Source organism: Theropithecus gelada, chromosome 4 (genome assembly GCF_003255815.1).
Source record: "Theropithecus gelada isolate Dixy chromosome 4, Tgel_1.0, whole genome shotgun sequence".
Classification (NCBI taxonomy): domain Eukaryota; kingdom Metazoa; phylum Chordata; class Mammalia; order Primates; family Cercopithecidae; genus Theropithecus; species Theropithecus gelada.
In genome coordinates this window covers 119,327,892-119,352,378 of record NC_037671.1, presented here as the reverse complement: position 1 = coordinate 119,352,378, position 24,487 = coordinate 119,327,892, and positions in this window count along the sequence as shown.

Here is a 24,487-nt window from a genome sequence, read left to right as displayed (position 1 = left end):
ATCTTCCCTAATGCTAGAAAAGTCGGGCTAAGGCAATCCATGATAACATTGACTTCAGTATCACACCTCTTTCTTCTTAAGCCATTCTAACATTTACTCTTTTTGGCAGAGATCTCCTCATGTCCCAAAACTCTGTACTCTATAGAGGTAACATCTTGGTTCTAAAGTCATAATTAAAAGTAAAATTCCCATATCAAATTCACCCTTAAAAACCCCTTAGAATGGTATAACACTGGAACAGTCTCTCAGTAAGGCCACCATAGGCCATTTCCCATCCATTATTGGAAGAGATTACTGATTCTTTGGTTGAGTCCTGGGTGAACCAGCTGGCTTGAGTTTAAGATCTGTATTGTCTCAAAAAATCATATTATAATATATATATAATCTCTATGTAAATAATCTGTTATATATAATAGATTCAAATTCCATTTAGCTAGATGCTCATAATCCATGAGTTAAGTGGAACTGAGACCAACTAAAGAAGCAGACTCCCATTTCCCTGTACACATCGAGTAAAATAATTAGCTTAGTTGCTGAATTGTGTGTGAGCCTTTGTGTTAGATGTCCATCCCTATTCAATCCTCTTCTGAAAAATGTGAAGGAAATAGCCATATCCCCTCAGTACGGGCTAAGATATGGGCAGGTGTTTTAGCCTCAGTACCTCAGCAAGCACAGCATAATGTCAAGATTTACGTGCTGCTACTTTTTATCAGAGAGTGAGTGTAAAAGAAACAAGGTAGGGAAAAAGGAGAAGTTGATTGGAGAGTGTTGCTAAACTAGTTAACAGCAATTAAGCTTCTTCATGTCATAGAACTCTCCCATGGAAAGTCACATGAACTGCACCTCAAGGCCATAGATAGCTGAGAAGAAAGGGAAAGTATTTATCATTTATCTTATTAGCCATTAATCCAAAGTTTGTTCACTGGGACTTAATTCCCATGAAATTCCAGACTGTGCATTTGTGGGTACTAAGTAAGATTACTTAAACTCCCTTTTCAACAGGGGAGTCCTCGATTGAGAGGTAAGAAGCACGTGGCATGGTGTTAAAGTAAGACACTGTCAAGTTCCAAGTGAAATCATTCTGAACCCACACACAGCTGGTTACTGCAGCAGCAGTTGAAACAAAAGACACATGAAGCTGAAAGATTGTGAATTGGGATATAAGAGGTGTTGGATACAGAACGCAATGACAGAAATAGCTTGTTTAGGCTGTAAAGCTTAGCAACTTCATATTTATTCTCAGTGCATAAAAAGAATATTAAATAAAATATTCCTATGTAATATATCATAAAATAGCAAGTTTTAGGGATTACATTCTTGGACTCCCAGTAGTAGTGATGACATCATCAGCATTATTATTACTGACATGTTGATTCCTTCTCTCACCTTTAACTCCTTAATTGCTACCAACACTTAAGTCCCTTAGAGAGTAGCTTTCCTTTCCAGATCAATTCAGCCCTTTGGCCATACCTAGTTAATAGAAAAAGCATTTCTAACCTGGTTTCTCTAATCTTAGTCTCTTCCTAACTGCATTCATATTATTCATAATTGCCATTCTCTAATAGTTTTCATCAAATCATTTGGTTTTCTATGAAAAAAGTGATAATTTTTACCTTGTGGATAAATGTAATACTAAATGTTTTCCCTCCCCATCAAGCCAATATTAAACTCATTTAATCCTTTTCAATAGAAATTCAACCTGAATTCTTCTTTTTCAGAACACAATTTATGAACTTCCAATCTAAAAAGCAATATTTGATTCCATGTGTTCAACAACTCTGTATTCCTAAAAAATATTAAAACGACCTAAAAAAGTGTAAGAGACCTAATGAAAAATATAATGAAAATAAATAAGATAAAATGTTTGAGATGAAGTGACTAGCAGTTTAGGTATAATTCAAGAGAGAATTAGGAATTTGGCAGATTTCTCTGAAGAAATTACAGGAAGAATAAACAGAAAAAAGAAAATGCAACATGTGTAAGAAAGATAATTGTATATGAATACTCGAATGAGAAGCGCTCAGAAAGGAATACTATAAAGGATGAATAAGAAGAATATTCAAAGACATTATACTGGAAATTTTTCTAGAATTGATGAAAGTTTCTGGAGAGATACGTGAAGGATATCTATGCCTACACATAGTGTAGAAAAATGTAGAATCCCACAACTTAAAGGAAAGTCTTAAAACTAATGAGACAGAAGAGACCATCTATAAAGGAATGACAATTAAAATAAAGGCAGACTTCTCAGTAGAAACCATGGAAGCTAGAAGTGGAATAATTTCTTCAGGAAATTATTTTTTAAATGATTCTTAATCTACTATTTTATAACTAAAAAATGTCTTCAAGATTCAGAGTAAAGATATTTCTAGTCTTTTCAGATAAAATCTGAGAGACTTAGGGAAAGGAAATGGGTAAGTGAAACAGAAACATTAATAAGCAGAGGATGAACAGAAAGGTCACAGAAATAAAGAAAAATATGTCACTAATCACAATATTTTTATGTATAGACCAAGCCTGTCACTTAAAAAAAAAATTTAAAGCTAACCAAACAAATTAAACTATATGCTCTATTTAAGGGACATACATAAAATAAGACAGAAAATGATTTAAATATATGTCCATTCTCACCACAGTTATTCAACATAATACTGGAAATCTAGAGAGTCTAAGACAAGAGAAAGAAATAAAGGTCATCCAATTTGGAAAGGAAGACATCAACTTATCCTTGTTTGCAGATGATATAATCTTATATTAGGAGAAACCTAAAGACTCCACCAAAAACCTATGAGAACTGATATACAAGCTCAGTAAAGCTGAAGGATACAAAATAAACATACAAAAATTAGCAGCATTTCTATATCCCAATAGTGAACCATAGAAAAATAAATCAAAAAAAGTAATCCCAGTTACAATACTCACACATAAAGTTAAATACCTAGGAGTTAGAGTTGAAATTGAAAGATCTCTACAATAAAAATAACAATAATAAAAACTACAAAACACTGATGGAAGAAATTGAAGTGGACCTCAAAAAATGGAAAGATATTGTTAAGTGTCCATGCTACCCAAAACAATCTGCAGATTCAATGTAATCCCTATTAAAATACCAATGACATTCTTCACAGAAATATAACAAAAAATCCTAAAATTTATATGGAACCACAAAAGAACCTTACCTTAGAAAGAACCTTAATTATACTATAGTATAGTAACCAAAACTGCATAGTACTGACATAAAAACAGACACATAGAACAATGGAACAAAATAGAGCTATCTGTGTAGTATAATTTCAAGTCAGGTAATATAATTCTTCCAGTTTTGTCCTTTTTGCTCAGATTAGCTTTGGCTATTCTTGGTCTTTTGTGGTTTCACATACACTTAAAAATTTTTTTTAATTTCTGTGAAGAATGTCATTGGTATTTTGCATTTAATCTGCAGCCTGCTTTTGGTACTATGGACGTTTTGATGAAACAATATTGATTCTTCCAATCCATGAATATGGAATATTTTTTCCATTTTTTGGTATATTCTTTAATTCCTTTCATTGGTGTTTTATAGTTTTTATTATGGAGATCTTTCCCTTTTTTTAAATTCGTAGGTATTTAATTTTATGTGTGGCTATTGTGAATGGGATTACTTGTTTGATTTTTTTTCAGATTGTTCAGTATTGGCATATAGAAATGCTACTGGTTTGTGTATGTTTAACAGAGTGACTATAGTAATTAATAATTTAATTGTACACTTTAAGAAAATTAAAATAGTATAATTGGATTGTTTGTAACACAAAGAATAAATGTCTTGAGGGGACGAATATTCCATTCTCCATAATGGGATTATTACACATTGCATGTCGTATGAAAACACCTTGTGTACCCCCTAAATAGATATACCTACGATGTACCTACAAAAACCGAAAAGAAATTTAAAAAAAAATTTAAAAATTAAAAATAAAGATAGAGCAAGTAAATAATAACTCAACAAAAGCTGGGAAAACTATATCAATATTCTAAAGATAGTTTCTAATATAAAATAGATTATTAGCAAGAAGTGATACTATTTACAGTTTTAAATCTCAATGAAATATAACAACTATACATGTAATATGAAGCTAAAGATAACCTCAAATTACACACAATGCAAAACATTTCCAGAATTATAGAAATCAACACATCATTATAAAAATATGAAGATTAAACACACCTTTCTAACAGTTTAAGCAGAAAAAGTATATAAAAAATGAAAATTTAGGACTACCAAACTTGATTTAATGTATACATAGACAGATAAATCGATTAGAGATTTCATAGTTTTCTCCAGCACATATAGTACATTTACCAAAATTGAATAATTGAATGTGTTAAGGTATAAAGGAGCAAGTCTCATTTAATTTATATGTATGTACATAAGTACACGTGTGTGTATATTTGTGAGAGTGAGGAAGTGTGCATTCTACTTTTTCTGACAACAATGAAATTAAATTAGAAGTTATTATCAATAAGATAAATGCTTCCCTTTTTAATGAAAATTTCTAACACCTACAGGAGTAGATGAAATAGTATATGAAAGGCAAATGTACATTTCAGCTAACTTCAACAATTATTCAATTCATAGTCGATCTACATACTCACTCCCATTGATATTTTTCTGAAGCAAATTCATCCATAAATATTTGTTTGTAACTTTATGTAAGAAAGGCTTTTTTGTTTTTAACATAACCAAAATATCATCATATATCTTTATTTTAAAAGTCTCAAATAGCTAGTCAGTGTTCAATTTCCCTGATTATCTCATATTTTTGTTTGTTCAAATCAGGATCCAAATTAGAATCATATATTGCAATTGATGGATATATCTCCCAGGTCCCAAGGAGACACACTGTTAAGGATACACATGATTAGAATTTTAAAAACATTGTTCCTGAATAACTCATAGAACATGGGATCAATGTGATGGAGTAAAGATGGCCCCGATTCTTTGTTACTAATCTCAGTAGAAAGAGGCATGATTTCCCTTCCCGTGAATCTTCATTCTATGACTACTTTGACAAAAAATATGGCAGAGTGATGCTTTGCCAGTTCTATGTCTAGCCTTTAAGAGAACCTGCAGCTTACACTTTCTGTCTCTCAGAACGTTCTTGGAGCACTGGCTGCAACATAAGAAGTCTGACTACTCTGTTGGAGAGGACATGTGGAGTGACCCTGTGCTGCATGGGTAGAAGAAAACACCGAGGTGAGTTCAGCCCTCCAGCTGTTCTTACCAAGGCACCAGGCATGTGAGCAGAGCTATTTTAGGATCTCCACATCAGACTAGCCACCGGCAAATACCACGAGATGAACCCAGTTAATATCACATGGAGCAAAAGAATGACCCAGGCAAACGCTATCTGAATTTCTGACCCACAAAATCATGAACTGTAATAAAATCATGATTATTTTAAGCTACTCAGCTTTTGCCTACTTTATTAGACAGCCAACGATAACAAGAGGTGTAAGGGAAGCTAAAATTTTACTTTTTGAAAAGGCTGAAAAAATTTCTTTAGTGATATTGACAAAAGAGAGAAGACACAAATAAAACATTAAAAAGGACTATATTTCAGACATTCAAAAGATAAAACTAATAAATACTTAAAAATAAAACAAATTTCTAGAAACAATACAGTTTACCAAACAAAACTAAGTAGAAATTTTCCAAACAAAATCATATATACATGGATTTATATAACCACTAAGGAACTGAAACCAGTAAATTACGTATCCTTCCATCCCTCCCCCAAACAAACAAGAATAAGAACAACAAAAGTTCACATAGCTTTACAGGCAATTCCACCGTAATTCAAGGAGTCACACTTCTCTAAAACAAACAATAAAAACAACAAGAACAACTGCAAAATCCAACAACTTTACAAAAAATTCTACCATAAATACAGGAACAGACAAAATTTCCTTTCCAGGGAAAAAGAGAAAAAAGGAATGCTCTAATCTCATCTCCAATCTCATCCTTTAAGGCAAGTATGATTCTCATAGCAAAACTAGGGATAGTATGAGAAAGGAAAATCTCCTTGGACACCACAGATGTGAAAATCCTAAATAAAAATATCACTAAGTTGAACCCCCATAGTCTATAAAATGATGCTATGTAGAGCTGATGCCAAAACTGCAAGTTGTTTATCATTAGAAAAATCTACCAGTGTAATTCACTTCACTAACAGTTTAAGAATAAAAACCATAAAATCATCTGACTAGATTCGTGTAAAGTACTGAATACAAATAAACGAATCAAACGCCTCCTGAAAAGATAAGGTAACATATTATTATATAGTTAATAAAAAATATAATGTAGCAGTTAAAATTAATTAATTTCAACTAGATACAACAAAGATAAAATTGTGAGTATTGGATTAAAATGGCAAATGAAAGGAAAGAGTCTAGTGCAATATCCCCTTTTTGTACACCTATTGGAGAAAGCATAGGTTTTATAATTATTTTTACACCATTATTATAAGTATGATACAAAAAGCTTTAAACAATAAAATGATTGTTTTATTTAAGCAAGTAAGCAATTATTTAATTATTAAACAATAATTAATTAAATAAAATTGTGATACTGGCATTAGATTACGCAACAGAATTTTTTAAATTACATATAAACTTTGGATTTCAGAAGGGTGGGGAAAAACACTGGGAAAAATATTCAAATAAATATTTGAATATATCTCACTTCTTAAGTCAAAATAATTTCTAGAAGAAATAAATGAAAAGAAAATCAATGCTGTGAAAAAAAATAGCCAATATTTATATGATCTTTTGGAGGCTGACGCCAAAAGAAGAAACCATAAAAGAGAACACTAATACATTGCGTATGTAAAAAATATGAAATAACATGGAACAAATAAATGAAAGCCATAGTTAAAAGAAAAATGGCCAACTAGAACACTAATTAGCATGGTATGTGGCAATCAATTATATAACTTTACTCTAAAAGTAACCCTTCTAAATTAATTTAAAAAAAGACCAATACCCAATAGGTAACCAGAGGATATACATAGTCAATTAAAATAAGAAATTTGAATTTTAATTGAATTAAATTCAAATAGGAAAAGCTGTTCCACATCAGAAGATCTCACAAAAACAACACAAATTTTATTAAAGTACTATATTTTCTCCAGCTCTTTGCCATGATTAAAAATTATACTAATATCCACTAGTAGCACGGGAACAGGGAACTACATCTCATTCTTGTGACATTATCAATTGATGTATTTCTAGGAATCACTTTTTCAACATGTATCAAAATTCTTAAAATAACTTATATCCTTTGACTCAGCTATTCCCCTTCTAGGGTTTTACAATCAGAAAACATCTGAGTGTATGTCAATTATATCTCAAAAAATTTGAACAAAATTATTTTCAATTAAATAAAAAATTGAACAAGTGTTCAAGGTCGTATAAAGGTGGGGTTTTTTGTTTGTTTGTTTTTCTTGAGATGGAGTCTTGCTCTGTCACCCAGGCTGGAGTGCAGTGGTATGATCCTGGCTCACTACAATCTCTGCCTCCCAAATTCGAACGATTCTCCTGCTTCAGCCTCCAGAGTAGCTGAGACTACAGGTGCATGTCACCACACACAACTAATTTTTTGTTTTTTTAGTAGAGACTGGTTGGCCAGGCTGGTCTCAAACTCCTGGCCTCAAGTGATCCGTCTCGGCCTCCCAAAGTGCCGGGATTACAGCCACTGTGCCTGGCCACATATAGCTTTTAATTTATATATAAATTATGTCAGCAAGAAACTGGGAATTGACTAGTCTAAAAAAAGCAAAATGATTAAATGAATTATGGTACAGCCATATATAGAATTTTCTGTAACTGAAATTCAGATAAATCTCTAATTATAATCACAGAAAGATTGTTACACAATATCATTATATAAGAAGAAAAAGTTACAAAGTAATATGCAGAATATGCTCCCATTTTTTTAAAAAAAGTGTTTGTGCCTACAGGTAAGATTAAAACATTGAGGAAACACATGCAGAAGATGCTGTAGATAATCTCTTGATCACAGAATTATCCTTTTATTTTTGCTCAACTCCTCTACCTAATGTTTCAACAATAAACACGGATTACTTGTATGATGAAAAAAAAAAAAAAAACAAACACCAGTGAGGGTGAGAGGGGGAGCAATAGAGAGACAGGACAGAAGAAGGTTTAAAATGTAAGAAATATTACACCACTAAGAAATGTTCTTTGGCTAAGTCCATGGTCTCATTGCCTCTGATTATTCCCTTTCCTGGAATTCCTTTAACTCTTGTGTATATGATTTTGACAGCATTACTGTGCATCTGATTTTGTTTTCTGTTGATTTACTTTTCAAAGTAATATCACCCCACCAGAGTTTTATAAATACTCTTATGCTGTTTTTATATACTATAAAACTCTGCACACATAGACACTTCAAAATGTTGAATAAATTTAACTGAATAACTATCAATAGCCAAATTTAGTTTATAGTTACAAACTTAGCTAAAAGAACAGATCTCAAGAAATGGACAGTATAGAAATTTCAAGATTAGTCAAGGAGGTGATTCTGGATAGAAGCTGTCCAGAAGGATCCAGACAGTCTAATGTGACAGAACAAGTTCTTGGCTGAGGTATGGATTTTTCTACCAATTAAGTTTTGGAAAGTTACTTAAATCTATCAGATCTCAGTTTGGTCAATAAACTAAAGCTCCTTCTATATGTATGATTCCTTGATATTCATGATTTTGCAGTGGGTGCTTAGTCTCTGCTATTCGCAGAAGTTGCATATAGAAAATGGTGGAATTTAGCACATGGACTACATAGAGTCCAGAAAATTACCAATATTGCTGTCTTGCTTAAGACGAAAATAAAAAAATGGGGTCCAACCTGTTCTTTTACAAAACTTTACTATGTACATTTAGGACCTTTTCATGTCAATAAAGTGAATAAAAATCTGTTTAATTAAATTCACACAAACACACAAGTTTTTGTTAGTGTAAAAGAAAGGTTACATTAGCTAATTTGAGAGGCATGATGCCTACAATGAAAGAATTAATTTGCATTCTTATATATTCTAGAAAACACTGTACACTAAATTCTGGCTTTTAAAAGATGCTTTTGCACTTCATGCAAATGCTTGTGCTTCTTTATAATGTGGAGTTTAATTGCATTTAAGTGCTTATTCAAAAATATGCCCCCAACTTCTACCTCACTCTACATTTTCAACAGTAACTTAAAAATTTCCTAAGACTTAACAAATTGTGTCTTCATGGGGGTTATTCAACGTGGAATTGAGCTAATGATGTTTATAGCATGTGATATTTTGGCTGATAATTTGGAATGACTGAAGCTTATGAATAGAAAGGTTATAAAGGGTCATAGTTCTCCTTATCAAAATGTCTAGCCTTATTACTTTAGAGAAAATAAAAATAAAAAGACATATCATGTTTTCACCTTAGTTTCTGGTGTGGAAGTTGATTTGTTTAAGTGCCTTTTCAAATCCCAAAATATTCGCATCTCAATTCTAAAATGCAGTCTTTAACAAGAAGCCAGACCAATAGAAATAATGAACAGGTTACAGGCTCCAATGCCAAGGTCTTTTTAAGAAATGTATCATCAGGATTTGTTTAAAATGTCATCTTAAATTAGCAAGGCCATTTCACGTATTCAGTTGTTTACTAATGAGAATCAACATTTATATGACACAGTTAGAACACATTTATTTTTTAATGTATACAGTATAAACATGAGAAGCAGCATACCCATTAAATAGATCTTTATGTTAATATAGTTACATAGGTATAGTGACATATTTATGTACAAGTTCTCTATATTCTTCCTAAAATTAAGATTAGGACATTAATCTTGTCCTTTACCCATTACTATTTCAAAAAAGTAAAAATAAAAAAGCCAGCCAGATGCTTTTTAATTTCAAAGTGTCCTTTTTATCTTTGTGAGCTAGCTAGATACCTACTACAAAGCATTAGTAATTCCTTTCCTGTCAAGTTATTTTTAGGGTGTTTTAGCTTTACTGAGCTCTCTACCAAATGCAAAACATTAGATATCCTGAATTTTTCTCTGCTCTGTCCATCCTAGAGATGGAAGCTTTCTTGCTTCAAACCTCAGTGCACACATGTAAACACAATTACTCAAAACAAGGCAACAAGTGAGAGGCAGGGTTAAAATAAGAACTCAGGCAATCTGACTCACAATCCAGGATTCAACCCCCTAAAACTTGCTGTTTTCTTTGTCCTCTTTGCTGTGAACCAAGACACTTGTTCTGTAGCAGAGTGTTTCTGCTGCAAATCCAGTTGCTACTGCATTATGCAATGAAGTCAGAAGCCTGAGCTTGTGACATCAATATAGGTTGCTATGGTAACACTTTCCATAAGTATTACAGGTTCAGTGTAGGCTCAAAAAAGGGGACTTCAGCAGAGTAGCAAAATAACTGGCATTATTTCAGCCTAAATTACAACAGTAGTTGGTGCAAAAATGTTTTATAATTCCTGTAATAAAAAAGTTTTACATTTTATGTCATTATTGAAAGTCATCTTTATAATATATTTAAAAATGAAAGTTCTCCAATAGAAATAGTAATGCTACTGACCTTCTAAAGCATTCACATAATCCACAAAGAAGAGAATCTCACTATAACATAGCTAATTATTCCACGTATTTAGTCATTCCATAAGTCAGGGTAATGTTATACCTTACATATTATGATAAAATCCTAATAACATGTCATTCTAGCTTTTCCATTACAAGAATTATAAAAAGATCTCACAAAGTTGCACATATAAAAGCAGCTTTAGATGAGAAGACTATTTTTAACAAAGCAATAGTAAAGATCACCTTTTGATTGCACAAGTTCATTATTATTTTACTAGAACATGTTTGTCAGTGACTCCATTTAAATAGTTAAATCTACCTTCCTGTGTAAGACATGTTTAAAAAGATTCTTTGGCCTTCAAATTTTTTTAACCTGAATTAGAAGCACATGGCTGAATAATTACAAAGGCTGAACTTCTTTATTAAACAGCTCCTTTGTTTTTCTCATCCTTCTCAAGAGGAGGATCTTAGTATCAGCTCAATTCTGTGAACACGCTTGAGCTAGGTGTTAGGGTTACAACAGCATGTTGGACATTAGATATAAGATGCCTAAGACATAATCCCCTCTATGAAAAACACACATGTTGAGTTAATAATGATAGCAATAAAAGTACAAACAACAATTGAAAAATATTTACTGAGTATCTGCCATGAGCCAGACACCATGCGGAAGACTTCACATAGATTATCCCATGTAATCCTCACAACAATACAAGCAGGAAGGTGGGTACTGTTATTCCCATTTTGCAGGTAAGAAAACTGAAGCTCAGAGGGATAAAGTGACAAGAAAACTGAAGCTCAGAGGGATAAAGTGACTTGCCCGAAGTCACACAGCTAGTTCAGAACACAGCTGGCATTTTAAGTCAGGGCTAACTCCAAATGTTTATGATGTTTAAACAGAAATTAAAAGAATTCCCTGTTGCTTATTGTGACCAGAATTGAAAATTGCATCATCATTCCACTGAGCAAGAATTCCTTTATGTAGAATTCATTGAAGCAGAAAGCAGATGATAATCCTGTGGCTGACTTAATGAGCACTTTTGATGACTAACTTTGCTGTTGGTGTAACATTTAGCAATTCAGAAAATATTTACCTGAAAACATTTCCTTCTTTATTGGTTACAAATGACAATGTACAATAGGGAAATGATAAACTCTTCAGTAAATGATGTTTACCTCACTGGATATCCACATACAAAATAATGAAATTAGACCCATTATTCTTACACCATACACAAAAAACAACACAAAATGATTTAAAGACCTAAACATAAGATGTGAAACTGTAAAATTCCTAGAAGACAAACACAGGGTAAATTCTCCTTCGCATTGGTCTCAGCAATGATTATTTGGATTTGACACCAAAAGCACAGGCTATAAAAGCAAAAATAAACAAGTTTCTGCATAGCAAACAATCAACAGAAGAAAATTGTAACCTACAGAATGGGAGAAAATATCTGCAAACCCTTCAGCTCGTACAAGGCCCTATCCAGAAATATAAGGAACTCATATAATTTAATAGCCAAAAGTCAAATAACCCAATTCAAAAATGGGCAAAGTAACTGAATTGACATTTCTCCAAAGACATACAAATGACCGACAAGTGCATGAAAAGGAGCTTGACATCACTCATCATCAGGGAAATGCAAATCAAAACCACAATGAGATATTATCTCACACTTGTTAGGGTGGCTGTTATCAAAAAGTCAAAAGAAAAAAGTGTGTTGGCAAGGATGTAGAGAAATGGGAACACTTGTGTGATGTCTGTGGAGATGGTAAATTGGTATGAATATTATGGAAAACTACCATTATGGAAAATAGTAAGGGGGTTTCCCTTAAAAATTAAAAACAGAACTACCCTATCATCCAGCAATCCTACTTCTGAGTATATATCCAAAGGAAATGAAATCAATATCTTAGAGATATCTGCACCCCCCCATATTCGTTGCAGCATTATTTGCAACAGTGAATAATGAAAGCAACCTTAGTGTCTGTCAGCATTTGAATAAAGAAAATGTGGTACATATATACAATGGAATATTATTCAGCCTAAAAAGTATAATTTTATAGAATGTCATTTGCAACAATGGGGATGAACCTTGAGGGCGTTATGCTAGGTGAGATAAGCTAGACACAGAAAGACAAATACTGCATGTTCTCATTTACATGTGGAATCTTAAAAGTCAAACTCACAGTAACAAAAAGTGAATGATGGTTACCAGGGAGTTTGGAGGAGGGGAAAAGGGGAGATATTGGTCAAAGGATGCCAACTTTTAGCAGTAAGATGAATAAGTACCAGGGATCTACCGTATAACACAATCAGTATAGTTAATAATGTACTGTAAACTTGAAATTTGCTAAGAGAGTAGACTCAGAAGTTCTTGCCACAGAAAGAAAATGATAACAGTGTACAGTAATGGATATGCTACATGGGGTGATTGTGGTCATCATTTTTTAGTGTATGCATATACCAAAACATCACAATATATACCCTAATAAATGTAATTTTTGTCAATCATACCTCAATAAAACTGGGGAAATATTGGTTCTATAACTTTTCTTACAGAGTTGCTTTAACATTTCAATATGATTCAAACTACTATATCAATTTCAGCTCAAATAAATATATTAATAATTTAATGTGTATACTGAATGCTAGTTTACATACCATACTAAACATTCATTCATTCAGCAAGTATTTATTGAGCCACTGTTATATTTCAGGTACCATGCTAAATGTTGGATATAAAACTCTAGCAAATAGTGGAATAGTCCACAAATTAAAGGAGTGTATAGTCCATAATAAGAGAAGAACATTATTCAAATGATAACATAAATAAATATAAAATTACAGCAGTGTTCAAACAGTAAAATTCCTAAATTTCCTAATTCTGCCCCACAAAATTCAACCTTTCATCCCAGCTCAAAATCCATTGCCTCATCTTCCTCCTCCAGTCTAGACTTGGCTTCTGTCCATTCTTCCAAATTTGTTTCCTCTCTCGTGTGTCTTCACCCTGCCCTTCTCTTTGGCCTGACCACATTTGAGCTCTCATCGCTTCATGCCTTAGGTGTCTCAACAGCTCCTGGCATGACTCCCTGCTTTAGCTTCTGCCTTAAGAGTTCCTAGGGCAGATCACTATAGCCCTATATCCTGAAACACCTAAGACAAGAGAGCTTGGTCACATTGCAGCTCCCACTCCACCCAAATACCTGTAGCCACTCTCCTTCCTTTAAACCTGAAATCTAACTCCTTAGCCTGACATTCCGAGCTTTTAAAAATCTGACCACAGTCTAACTGTTCAGTCTTGGGATCTATCGCTCCTCTGCAGGTATCCCTTCCCAAGCCAAATGGATGAATCACTGGCCTCTAAGTAAGCATTTTACTTTTCCATCTCTGCTTTTATTTACTCCACATCACCACTGAAATTCTTCATCCCTTTTCCACACCTCTCCTTCCCTTCCCTTTTAGAATTCTAAACACCCTTCTAAGTCCAGCATGAATTATTGATTGGATAGTTGTACTGTTCCGGTTTTTGTTTGTTTGTTTGTTTGTTTGTGTGCATATGCTTTATCTCCTCTGCTAGATTGTGAGCTCCTTAAGGGAAGAGACTGTCTTCTGAATCTGCTGCAGTACAATATACACACATGGTATTTATTAATACCTATTGATGTCTTATCCCAGGACAATGAAAGCCTATTCAGGTAACCTATAAGACAAATATTTGCATCACTAATTGTATAATTATGGCTTCCTTTGAAAATTAGATTCAGATCCTTCTGTTTGTTTCACTAAAAATCCATGGAGCAAGAAAACATAGAATAAGATTCTGCTACTTGTCTACATAGAGAAAATAACTAACTTTATGTTTGTATGACTTTCAATGAGAACTTTCAAGCAAAGACAGTAAGAAATAAAACCAATTGTTTGTATTAATTGAGACTCTGTTGCAAACGAGAGCAATCTAACTTACAATTAGCTTAGGCAAAAATGAAAAGCAATTCATTGGCTCATGTAATTGGGAAGTCCATGGGTAGATCTGGTTTCAGTCACAGCCAGGTCCAGAGGATTCAATGGAAGTCTCACTGTCCTTTTCTTCCTGGGAGTTTACCTTATTCTCTATAGCTACAGACAAGTCATTTGTGTATGATAAAGACAAAGCTGGTGATAATTTCAGTTTCATATTATACCAGATTGTCAACCCCAATTAAATAATAATCAATCTCTCTCTCTCTCTCTCTCTCTCTCTCTCTCTTTTTCATTTTTTCTCTCCCTTCTTTTCCATGGAGAAATCTCAGGAAAGATGGCTGAATCCTAAACAGATCATACACCTATCTGAGAAAAAGTCACTGTGCCAGAAATAAGGGCATCTGTGAATAACTCAGCCTGGGCATGGACCCATGCCTATAGCCAGAGTGGTCACCAGACACCTTAATTGGCTGTGCCTCTAAATCCGCATGAAATTGAGAAAAGGACCAGTTGTTTTTTCAAAACAAAAAAGAAGAAATGAAAAAAAAATAATCATTTCTCCCTTTAAGTCTGAGAAACCCTTTGGGTCCTGAATCATCTAGATTGACTTTAAATTCCGAAACATTAGCTCATATATTTATCCCCAGATATTTGTTTCACACCTACTATGTGTCAGACACTCTGTTAGGCATTGTGAGTGATACAAAGGTTATTTCATTTTACTCCTAATAATTAGAAATGCATAAAGACAGAGAATTCTGATCCAAAGTAGGATATGAAATATATCATAAAAGTATTTGGAACCAAAGATAAGGATTTAGGAATAATATATCAATAGGTGAAAATGTAAGTAGTAGAAAGAGATGAAACTGAAATTTTCAAGGTAGAGAAAATAAAGAGAAGAGAGAAATAAAGACTGAGAATAGGAAAGAGAACTGAGAAAGACTCTTACATCCATATTCAAGTTGTAGTTCATAAAATACAAATTCCTTAAGAGGAGAACTCATGTCTTCTTTTGGACAACAAAAATAACAAGACTAGGAAAATAAAATAACAGTAATAACACTGAATAACATTTATTGAGTGCTAATTATGTGATAGGCATCGCACTAAGCTCTTTCAACAGATTATCCCATTTAATCCTGAAAACAATCCTACGAAATGGATATTAATATTAATATTTCCATTTTAAAATTAGGGCACTGAGACTCAGAAATGTTAAATATAATCTGCCAAAGGAAATGGTGGATTTGGGTTATTACCAAGCTGGTCCAAATCCGGAGTGTGACCTCCTTATCTAGGGAACACTTTCAGAGGTTCCATCTTTTCATGAGAGTCAAGGAACAGCTTCAGTATCAGTTACCCGGAATCATGTGTTTTTTGAGTTTTTAGTTCACTCACACCATCTCAGCCTCTTGCCTAATGTAAATCCCATCCTCATTCTCCCCCAGTTCATTCTGCAGGCCGAATTCATCCAGGAAATTTGCTGAATGGAGAGTAAATGGAAAGAACGAGGAAAAGGAGCTTAAGTAGGGCATGGTAGAGGCTATTGGCTCTGTATTAGCAGAATAAATCTCAGTGGCAGAGTTATGGGTTAAATTGTGTCCCCGAAATAAGATATATTGAAGTCCTAAGCTCTAATACCCCACTATATGACCTTACTTAGAAACAGGGTCATTATAGAAATAATCAAGTTAAAACAAGGTCACAAGGATGGATCCTAATCCAGTATGACTGATGTCCTTATAAAAAGGAAAAGTCTGGATGCAGACACAGACTTGCACAGAGGGAAAATCATGAAGGAGACACAAAAAGAAGGTCATGTAAATATGAAGGCAGAAATCAGGGTGATGTATCTTCAAGGCAAAAACACCAAAGATTGCCATCAAATCACCAGAAGCTAGGTGAGACGCCTGGAACAGATTCTCCCTCCCAGCCCTCAGAAGGAAGCAACCATACCTACACCTTAATCTCAAGCTTCTACCCTCTGGAACTGTGAGATGACAAATTCCTGTTATTTTTCCCACCCAGTTTGTGGTACTTTGTTGCAGCAGCCCCAGCCCCCCAATGCAAGTACCGTTGAGAAACGTTATGACCATTCTAAGCCTCTTGCTAATGAACAAGGTAATTTCCTGTTTCAGGATGCCATGTGTATAAAGCCATGGTCATGCCAGTTCACAACAGAATACCTAGATGATTGAAATTCCACATGTGATTTTATTGCCTCACAGGGAACACTTCTAAATGATTTTACATAGATATTACCTTTTGTGTTTCCCAATATGTTGCCATCATTTGCTAAAAGAAGGCTAAGGTTTTTTTTTCTGGAGAGAATGCTTTTCTATCAGAAATCTGATACCAGATTCATAAGTGGTCATTTAAATTTTTTATTCTGGGCTTCCAAGACACATCTATATACTCAGAATGATTTGTTTACCCATTGGTTCCTAGGTTAAATTCACATTAAAACATTCTCAAATATCAAGAAAGTGTTTTATTTTAACAACAATCAATAATTCATCTACTGGCTAACTTTTTTTTTTAAGTTGGAATGTTTTCTTTTATTTATTTATTTATTTATTTATTATTATTATACTTTAAGTTCTAGGGTACATGTGCATAACGTGCAGGTTTGTTACATATGTATACTTGTGCCATGTTGGTGTGCTACACCCATCAACTCGTCAGCACCCATCAACTCGTCATTTACATCAGGTATAACTCCCAATGCAATCTCTCCCCCCTCCCCCCTCCCCATGATAGGCCCCGGTGTGTGATGTTCCCCTTCCCGAGTCCAAGTGATCTCATTGTTCAGTTCCCACCTATGAGTGAGAACATGCGGTGTTTGGTTTTCTGTTCTTGCGCTAGTTTGCTAAGAATGATGGTTTCCAGCTGCATCCATGTCCCTACAAAGGACACAAACTCATCCTTTTTTATGGCTGCATAGTATTCCATGGTGTATATGTGCCACATTTTCTTAATCCAATCTGTCACTGATGGACATTTGGGTTGATTCCAAGTCTTTGCTATTGTGAATAGTGCCACAATAAACATACGTGTGCATGTGTCTTTATAGCAGCATGATTTATAATCCTTTGGGTATATACCCAGTAATGGGATGGCTGGGTCATATGGTACATCTAGTTCTAGATCCTTGAGGAATCGCCATACTGTTTTCCATAATGGTTGAACTAGTTTACAATCCCACCAACAGTGTGAAAGTGTTCCTATTTCTCCACATCCTCTCCAGCACCTGTTGTTTCCTGACATTTTAATGATTGCCATTCTAACTGGTGTGAGATGGTATCTCATTGTGGTTTTGATTTGCATTTCTCTGATGGCCAGTGATGATGAGCATTTTTTCATGTGTCTGTTGGCTGTATGAATGTCTTCTTTTGAGAAATGTCTGTTCATATCCTTTGCCCACTTTTTGATGGGGTTGTTTGTTTTTTTCTTGTAAATTTGCTTGAGTTCTTTGTAGGTTCTGGATATTAGCCCTTTGTCAGATGAGTAGATTGCAAAAATTTTCTCCCATTCTGTAGGTTGCCTGTTCACTCTGATGGTAGTTTCTTTTGCTGTGCAGAAGCTCTTTAGTTTAATTAGATCCCATTTGTCAATTTTGGCTTTTGTTGCTGTTGTTTTTGGTGTTTTAGACATGAATTCTTTGCCCATGCCTATGTCCTGAATGGTACTACCTAGGTTTTCCTCTAGGGTTTTTATGGTATTAGGTCTAACATTTAAGTCTCTAATCCATCTTGAATTAATTTTCGTATAAGGAGTAAGGAAAGGATCCAGTTTCAGCTTTCTACTTATGGCTAGCCAATTTTCCCAGCACCATTTATTAAATAGGGAATCCTTTCCCCATTTCTTGTTTTTCTGAGGTTTGTCAAAGATCAGATGGCTGTAGATGTGTGGTATTATTTCTGAGGACTCGGTTCTGTTCCATTGGTCTATATCTCTGTTTTGGTACCAGTACCATGCTGTTTTGGTTACTGTAGCCTTGTAGTATAGTTTGAAGTCAGGTAGCGTGATGCCTCCAGCTTTGTTCTTTTGGCTTAGGATTGTCTTGGAGGTGCAGGCTCTTTTTTGGTTCCATATGAACTTTAAAGCAGTTTTAAGGGTTTGATGGGAAACACGGTGGAAAAGCCTTCTTTGAAGTTTTGTGAAAAGATTAAAAACGTGGCATGAATCATAGTTGCAATCTGTATTAATAGCCACATTATCAAATAAGGTACTTAACTAGAACTTTCAAAATTTACTATGTTCTCGAGTCAATTGGCAATGTGAATAAAATAAAATATGTTGAACACCACAGCCTCTTTAGGGCAAAAGTTATGAAATGTGCCCCTCTGGACTTACCTTTTCCAGGGTTGGTAGAACTCAAGGGCTGCTCTGAGTCAGCAGAATGTTCACTGCTGTGCACCCTCTCGAGATAATGCATGACCTTAAGCAGAACCTAACAGAGCCACAGAACCTGTTACTGGATCTGACATGCTTTCTCCTTTACTGCTTTTTCCTCCTTCCTTCCTTCTTAGTATTAACATATTTTCCTATGAAAGTAATATATATTTGGAGTTGTAAAGAGTGCCATTGTTTTATGTACAGAACTATTCTTAATATGAATTTTGCAGTATAATGTACTAGTTGGACACAAGTTTCAAAGCCAAAAAACCCTTGTTTTAAACTGACAAGTCCTTTTCTAAGCTGTGTGCAACTTTAGGAGTGACACATAGCCATTCTATGTTTTTCTCTTCTGTAAATTAAGGATGATAATTGCACCTCCTGTAAACAGTTAGTCTGAGAATTAAAATAAGATAGTACCTGAAGAACACATAGCATAGAAAAAGCCACATGGTGAATACTTAATAAATGTAGGCTAGTAACTATGCTGACAAAGAAAAAGACACCAATTATCTGACATTTTAGAAAAGTCCAAGTTAGAGCAATGGTCAAACCATCAGTGGTTTCTAGGTGTTTGGGAGGTGTTAGGTAACGCTTGAATTCATGAAGAGCAGGGATTTATTTGAGTGTTGAAACCATCTGGTATGATATTGTAATAATAAATACATGACACTATACATTTATCAAAACTCACAGAACTTTTCAGCATAAAGAGTAAACCTTATTGTATGCAAATTTTAAAAATCAAAACCATTTTGGAGATTCGAATACCCCAGGATGGAATGCAGAATGTGACAAGGCTGACTGTATTACCAATGTATAAAATAAATCTAATGGTATTAAAAACTTATGAAACACAGCCAGGCATGGTAGCTCTTTTGTGTAATCCCAGTACTTTGGGAGGCCAAGGCAGGTGGATTGCCTGAGGTCAGGAGTTCAAGACCAGCCTGGCCAACATGACGAAACTCCGTCTCTACTAAAAATACAAAAACTAGCCAGGTGTAGTGGTGCAAGCCTGTAATCCCAGCTGCTCGGGAGGCTGAGGCATGAGAATCGCTTGAACCTGGGAGATGGAGGCTGCAGTGAGCTGAGATCGCACCATTGCACTCCAGACTAGGCAATAGTGAGACTCCATCTAAAAAAACAAACAAACAAAAATGTATGAAATAAACTCACTGAATGGCGTGGGAGGGAAAGGTGATCTAAGTAACTTTGGAAATGAGAGAAATGTGTAAAGCTAAAGGAAAAATAATTGGTACAGAAGCAGTGTACTCTAGTGAATAATATTGTTCCTCATAAGAATATGGGCAATTCTTATACTGATATATACTGATAGTATATATACATATACTAAAATTAAACAATTAAGAAAATGAGAACTGGATGATACAGCCAGGTTTCTCACTGCTGGAGTGAGATCTGCAGATAGGCAAGGGAAAGAACCTCCTAATGATCCATGCGGTCATGGATTAGATGTGGAGACATCAGTATGAACTCATGTTTAGCTTAATGCAGACACAGATGGTCAAATATGGGAGAAATTATAGATATTTGTATATACATGGGTTAGTATCCACAAATATATTTCCTTCCTCTGTCAGTGGAGAGGGCCTAAAAGTAACAACATCCCATTTTCAACAAGCACACACCTAACACCCAGATCTTGTTCTCTAATACCATTTTTCAGTCAAAAGAATCAGGGCTCTTTTGAGAATAGGCTGATTCTAGGATTGGTGCAGAAAATATTTAATATGAGCCTACAGCAAGCATCTTGTAGTGCTAGAAAGTAAGGAAGTGCTTAAAAAAAGGAAGGAAAGGGACAAAAACTATGGGTTATGGAAAGGAACATAGTGGCCAACAAAAGGACCTACCAATGGTCAAAGCTGGAAAATTTGAACAACAAAATAAAGTAGTATTGGCTTATAATCCAAGGGAAAAAAATAAATCTGAGTCCACAATGATATAGATAAATAATTGAACAAATAAATAAGTGGAAGAAAATAGATAAATCTCCCACACAGAAGAATTCCATATAATTTGTGTAAATACTCTGCCCTCAAAGAGGTGGAGCATAAGTCCCTATTCTAACTGTGGGCTGCATGTCATGACCCTTTTCCAAAGAGCACAGTATGAAAAGAGAAAAAAGAGTAACTTTACAGTGGAGGCACCTGACAAACACCAGCCCAGCCAGGTGATCAAGGTAAATATCAACAGTGTAATTTACCAATCAAGGTAAATATCAACAGAGTAACATACTATCAGTATGTACTCTTGATGTGATGTGATGGGAATAGCACTTGATGTTCTTCCTACGACCCCATTACCCCAGTTTAATAACCGGAAGAACATCAGACAAATCCCAATTGAGGGATGTTGCGTAAAATACTTGACCAGTTCTCAAAACTCTCAAGGTCATCAAAAACGAAGAAAGTCTCAGAAGCTACCACAACCAAGAGGCACCTAAGGAGAAACACAGACTAAATGTAATGTGGTGTACTATGTGGGATTCTCTAACAGAAAAAAAAAAGACATTTGATAAGAACTAAAGAAATACGTATAAATTACAGACTTCAGTTTAAATAACATACCAATATTTTTCATTAATTGTAACAAATGTACCATAGAAATGTACAAATATATGATGTTAATAATAGGGAAAAATAGGTATGGGATATATGAGAACTTTGTACTATCTTAAATTCTTCTAGGCTAGGCATGGTGGCTCACACCTGTAATCCTAGCACTTTGGGAGGCTGAGGCTGGTGAATCACCTGAGGTAAAGAGTTCAAGACCAGCCTGGCCAACATGGTGAAACCCTATCTTTACTAAAAATACAAAAATTAGCCAGGCATGGTGGTGGGTACCTGTAATCCCAGCTCCTCGGGAGGCTGAGGCAAGAATTGCTTGAACCAGAGAGGTGGAGGCTGAAGTGAGCCAAGATCGCACCACTCCACTCTAGCCTGGACAACAAAGCAAGAATCCATCTCAAAAAATAAATAAATAAAAATTCTTCTAAAATTAAAAATTTATTTTAAAAAGGAAAAAAAATACAGACAACTACTACACTAAACCTAAAAACATTAACCAGCATTACTAAGTATTTTTTTTTAATTTGGTGGACAATTAGAACAAGAAATACCTAGTAACTACTAGGTCTTCATGAAAACAAATGTTTCCAGTTACTGCTCCAACTAACCCTGATCTAGTTCTTATAGCTATTTCAATTCATGCTGAATCTCTTCTTAAAGTTAGACCCTCCTAGAACTCAATCGTCACTGCCCACTTCATTTTGTCTACAAAGAAATATCATGGCTGTCAGTGGCTTTTATACTCAATCAGCAGTTCCTAACACCCTAAATACTCCACTATTTTCCCTTTTAATCCATGAAAAGCTACCAAAAGTAAGAGGTCAGTCACAAATTGCACTGACTTCGTAATAACAGAAATCCATATATGATTTTTCAATGAAAATAAGATATTACATTATCTAATGCCTCCTGTCGTTAGTTCTTTCCCTTCTGAAGTTAAAATGTACACATTTTTTTCAAGCAAATCTGCTAGTAAACTTCATCATACATAGATTTTATATGGTACTATTTTCTTTTACAAGTGTAAAGGTATGAATCTAAGCTAGAACAGGGAAAACTGAAAGACATATGTAAATAAATGCAGGTTTTAAAAGAGTTATATAATAGTTTTTGATATGCTTCCACAAAGTTACCCTTCACTAAACACTGTAAGATAAATGCACTTTGCTGAGTTGAAGGCTTTTGTGAAGGCTATGCTTTAGGGGCAAGAAGGTGTAGATGAAGCAGGGAGATGAGAAGAAACAATAGAGCCAGGTGGCTGAGCTCCCTCTGTAACATTGTACTTGAGGGGGCTGTTTGCACATGAGTGTCTCATCCATCCATCTTTCCTTTGCACACTCTGGGTCACACACCGTAAATCTCCCTCTCAGTCTTCTCAGGCCTTGCATATCTAGAATCTGATATGCATATGGTATAACTTAGAAATTTTATGCTTCTTCACAGTGCCCTAAAACACATAGTGACATAATCCTTGACTTAAATGGGGCAGATGGAAATACAGATGAAAGGAGAGAGACAGAAATGTTACGTCTTCTCAAGAGCTCAAAGCTATTAAGTTGCAGAACTAAGGTTCAAAGCCAACTCATCTATCCCGAAGCCCAGTGGACCTCCCCCCAATACCAAATGCCTCTGCATACATACCATCCTGAGCCAGCTTTAACCTACGTTTGGAGGTCGTGTGCTATTATTGTATGCAGTGTGAATAACCCCTTTTCCCTTCTTAGTAAAGTATATAGTGTCGTAACTTGGTGATGGGCTCGGTACTCCTGCCCTGTTCACTGGTAGGAAAAGGCTTCCTTTGGTGACAGGTAAAAAGTGGTGACTGGTAAAGAGCGCTAGCCTTGTGTCCAGACTAAAACTCTGATTTGAAAATTCCTTCCAACCAAAATTCCACCCTGCCAAAATTCCTAGAATGTGTATTCTGAGAGCAATGGAAGAAACAAGTGGACCCAATTTATGTCCCTTATAGTTCTTTAATATATTTGATAGTTCACACATCTTACAAAACCTTCAAGTACCTGAAAGTTTGGGATCTAGGGTTGGTTTGTTTTGGATTGGGTTGGGTTGCCTCCTTATAGGTTCTAAAAGTTACTTGCAGAAGGAAGATAAATATTTTTGTGGCACTCAAACTCTTTGAACCATAGCATTTGTGTCAATTGCTATTGTAGGTTTTATCAAATGACATATGGACTTGATAAACTGAGGTTACATACTGTTCGGCTGCTGGGTCTTTTTGAGTCCATAAATGTAATAAATAATAAATGTGAAAACAATATTATATATATTTGAGATGCTAGGTCACCATGGAATGAGGTGACAACATTTTATAGAAGACAACATAGTTTATAGTTTCATACTACTTGTTTATACATTGCCTCACCTTCAGTTCTGGAAGCTGGCTTGATTCTATAGCCAATCCAGAGACTCTAGATTGGGTCTGGCCTTAGGCATTTTGTTCTATCCCTTAGAAGCCCTCTAAATCTGACTTGACCTTGGTTACCTTCATTCTGAGTGCCCAAGGGATAGGCCAGATTGTTTTACATTCTAACCTCAGGAATGTGTCAGCCCTGGGATAAACCAAGCAATCCATTTAATGCCTCAATTTTCACAACCATACCAGACCTATCCTAAAAGGAACCCTTACATACAAAGTGATCAAAATCTGCTGTCTGAATACAGATCCTTTAAAAGACTTTTCCTAGGGAAGCTTGTAGAAAATCCAAGGACTGGACTACTCTGAAATCCTTCTTTCCTCTACCCTTCCCAATCCTTGGTCCATATTCAACTCCATGATGGTTCTTGATGGGCCTACTGAGAGCAAGATTCAAAATAGAGGCTCAGCAATATTTTCCAAAAATTTTTTTGCAACTTTAAGTTAAAATAATGCTATTGGCCAGGCACGGAAGCT